Here is a 4,416-nt window from a genome sequence, read left to right on the forward strand (position 1 = left end):
TCTACATATACTAGGCCTAACTAGGCTTCCAATCATCCGGCATTGGACTCCAAGCAGTACGGTCACGTCATCACGAATCTTCTCCGCAAGGCTCTCGATTTATTTAAGGTAAGCGTTTTCTGCCCAAATTTATCCTCGCATCTTCCTCGGTGGCATGGTGATTTACACACAAAATTATTTTACTGTAGTCAAATTTAAAACAAGTCGCGCATAAGCCCGTAGCACACTAGCCGCCAACTTCGGCGTTCACAAGCGTTTTTTGCCGCAAGAGTCCTGAACGCCTGAAAAATCCCTAGTCTGCTACGAACGGGTCGGCGAACGCGACTTGCCGCAACTAAACGCCAAATATCTAACATGTTTGATTTTTTGACGCGTGTCGCCGCCTTTGAACGCAAGAAGAAGCCAGGTGTGCTACGGATTGCCGCCTGAATTGGCGTCGGCGGCGAGGCTATGGCCAATCAGTATGCGTCTTGATGTCACATGATTTCAAAATGGCAGCCTAAAGTGGCGGAAAAGACGCTACTGGACGCCGATTCTGGGCAGGTGTGCTCTGACCGTGAGCCACTGCTGGCCGCCAACTTCGGCGTCTAGAGGCGTCAGCTGAACGCTTCTTGTCGCCAAAGTTGGCGGCTAGTGTGCTGCGGGCTTTACCGCATTTGCAGTTGATCAAGTGACTTGTATGAAGGGGTGTCGGATGATTACTAAAAAAGTACTTATTAGCTGTCAACTTTTCTATTTCGCTGAACAATTGTTAAAGTAGAAAACGCATAATGTTATTATGATAGAATCCTGGGGTAAAAAATATTGCTGGACCGGAAGTTGTGCACGATGCTCTCCTCCTCTTCAGTTTACGTCCCCCATTTTATTGAATAAGAAAATGAAATGTCTTGATCGACACGAGGCGGACTTTGTTGATTCTGTGGTGTGTCTGGTTCTGACCGCGCTTGGTGATACCTTGCATTTATTTTGTGGTGATAACCTGTACACGTCTAAACCTCGCGAGCGGGAATCCTTCAAGTCGGGGTAATCTTGTTGGATTCGGCTATTTATACTTGGTACAGAAGACTTTATCACCAACCCGTGTCATCCAAATTTCTGGGTAGTGTAGTTTCACTCTCGAGCTACTAACAGATGAGCAGCTCACGGACTAGAAACTTTGCCTAATAGTATATACACTCTCCCACGATCACCTATTTCGTCATTCTCCCTTTTTCATTTACCACCCCTTTCATTGCTCAATCGAATTGCAGCCTTCATCATCGACACGAGGCTGGAGGTTATATGTTTGGTCAAGATCAGTTTGGCCCGTGTGAATGACCCTACTTTGTCACACGGTGAACGCACTCGCCAATACTGGAGTGATTGGGCTTACCTAGGTTGAAGGAATTGATATTGAACGGGGGGGGGGGGGGGTATTGGTTTTCTCACCCCAAGCACCGCAATAAATTGCTAAACCCAAGACGTCTCACTGATGAGGACTGATTTAATAACTCATACTTCTAAATATAAAAATGTGATTTTTATAGCTTCTTTACCGGTTCCATAATTTGTACAACCCAATATATTATTCTTCAAAACGTTGATCAACCCCTTTTGGCCTCAGATCATTTAAATAATAGAATCTAGCTCCGTAACTATAACTGTCCTATTGTGTTAAAGGAATGGGCGACTTTTTACTGCAGTATGTTTGTTCTTCTTCTGGTTCATCAGTAAACTATTCTTCTGAACGTGTTTGATGCTTTCCAATTTTGTTTTAGCTCCAACCACGCCTCCATAACCAATCCAAAATGAAGGTATTCCTCCTCGTCATTGTTGCTGCTCTTCTGCTGTCTGCTGTTCAGGGCAATGGGTGAGTAAATCAAAATTTCTACATTTATCTAAAAGCGCTAGGCCAAAATACAGATTTGTCTGAGTATGTGGCAAATGGATTTAACACTTCATGATCAAGTGATTATCAAGATGACATCAACGCTTACTTAAATAATCCCTTCCTTGTTGTGCTAGGCTTACATGTATTGTAGTTATGCTGAACGTCGTGTGTTTGCTCTCGATGTAACGTTACTAGCAGTCACCACCGCAGTGCCGCGCCCATCCAGATATGCGCCAGTACGGATGGAACCTCTCCAATATAGATGGTGCCTGTATGGACGGTGTGATTGGTCACGAATTTAAGTACATTTTACCGACCGCTACCACTAAATTTTACGTTTTGGTTAGTCTGCACTGTCTTCCTGACAACTTATTAGTAGGCCAGTGAAGCTGACAAAATACGACGTGAACATGCATGATTTGACAAAACACAGCCACAATTCCCTACATATTACACGTTGATGTTCAAATTACCGAGTTGATCAAATCTCACGAATATGAAATACGAATTACGAACTTATAATTACGAGGGAACTCGCGTTCCATTTTGCAGCCAGCTGTGTCTTGAGTTATGTATTAGAAATTAATGCTTTCGTCCAGTTCCGGTCTCATTGAAAACGGATCCTACAACAATGCATCTTGACATAATCAGTGGTTTTAAATATACTCCGCCTCTTGATTTTCAAACTTTTGTATACGATGTAGGAGTATCAAAAACCTGTATCTCAGGATGTGACAATGTAGACTAATTCGTAACGACTCCGCCAATTCGTCACAACGAATTCAACACTCGCTGCGTCTAAAAAATTACGGTGGTTTGGTTGAAGAACTTTAGATCCTGATTGACCCTTCTCAGGGTAGCGGATGTTGATCAGCTTAGAAACCATTCTTGTGGTCATTTTTATGGATAAATAGCAATTCGTAATATACGTAATTCGTGAGATTTATGGAAACTCGCTATTATCTCAAATGACCCGTTTTGTATATGCAACCCCTAACTTATATCACTCTCGCGTCACTAGCGCGCAGCACAGAAGGGATGTCACTTGTGATTTGGACTGTAACCTCTCAGTGAACATTTAAAAAAAACCTGAAACATGATTATTGTCCCCTTCCAGGAAATGCAGTACATTTTGTATAGTTGAATCACGGGATTATTCTCCCCTTCCAGAAAATGAAGTTAGGGATGACTCCATCCTGATTTTCGAGGTTATTCACTCGGGAGAGGGGGGGGGGGGGTGGTCAATCATGCATCCACACGCCGTCTTTTTAAATCTTGGTTATGTAGGACTATCATTACATGTATAGCAATCTAAAGCAATGAAATCAATAGAAAAGGGAACATACAAGATGGCAACAACATTCAAATATTTATATTTCAATAATTGAGAGATAATCAAAATTATAAACTATAAGACGTTGGAAAAAAGACAAAATACAATGAAAATCCTGCTTTTGTCAGGTCATCTGCAGCAAGGATATTGCTTTTTAAATCGAATCAATTAATTTTTTGTGACGTCACTTAAAGTAATTTAGCATATCACCTGATTACTGAACTGGGTATGTTTGACTCCGGTTAGTCAAGGGAAATGTCTGAAAAACCTCGAGTTTCTGGAAAAATTAATGAAAAAAATCATTCCAAAATTATCAAACAGTCTTTAATGTAAGCATTATTAGTTATGAATTGCTCGGAATTAGGTTGAAAATATTATTCTGATAGGATTGTTTTTTTCCTCAATGTGACGACTTCCGCAATATCTGATATAAAGGTATTGCACAATATACTGGCAAAATTTCTGTTGTGTGCCTCTGAGCCATTGAAAGACGGAGGTGGTGTGACAGAATAATTGGCACTAACATTTCAAAACCCGTCTGGTAGAATGACCTAGCTAAACTCATCAATCCACAGACACAATTATTCAGAGTATACAGAACCACCTCAGAAATCAATTACAATTTGCCTCCAGTAAAACTTCACACGTTGCTTGAAGTTTGTTTTCGTCACAATTGTCCTATTTCATTTCAGCTACATGGGGAGCACCAAAGCATCAATTGGGTCCAAATGCACCGTGAACGCTACTTGTGCGTCTGGGAAATGCCGAGACGAGGACGGGAATGAACCAACCTACCAGGCCTTCGAGAAAGACTTAACGTGCGTTGCGTAGAATGCTCTTTTGGGTATCTAAATATATATTGATATATGTCCAATTCAACTGTAAAACAGAAACAATAAAACCCAAACGAACTTAAATTAAGTCTGCCCTTTTGTTATCCACAATATACTGGCAAAATTTCTGTTGTGTGCCTCTGAGCCATTGAAAGACGGAGGTGGTGTGACAGAATAATTGGCACTAACATTTCAAAACCCGTCTGGTAGAATGACAGACACATGTACATTATACCAACACTGAACAATGCTTGTTCACTGTCCTGAACTCAGTGCCTCGAGTTGTCGCCATGATTGGAAGTCTATCATAGATGATTTTGTTTGCTTTGTTTGGCAATATTTATTTTCAACACCTGGCTTTGACTTTGGTTGTTTGGACT

General features: G+C 41.2%; 1 long non-coding RNA gene across 1 annotated transcript; it reads left to right on the forward strand.

The window, feature by feature from the left end:
* LOC135500569 (uncharacterized) lies at positions 1 to 4,124 on the forward strand. Its single transcript, XR_010449477.1, has 3 exons — positions 1 to 108; positions 1,758 to 1,849; positions 3,896 to 4,124. It is a non-coding gene; the product is annotated as an uncharacterized LOC135500569 (long non-coding RNA).
* Positions 4,125 to 4,416: the final 292 nt, after the last annotated feature.

The sequence above is a fragment of the Lineus longissimus genome, chromosome 16 (assembly GCF_910592395.1).
Source record: "Lineus longissimus chromosome 16, tnLinLong1.2, whole genome shotgun sequence".
In the NCBI taxonomy this organism is placed as follows: Eukaryota; Metazoa; Nemertea; class Pilidiophora; order Heteronemertea; family Lineidae; genus Lineus; species Lineus longissimus.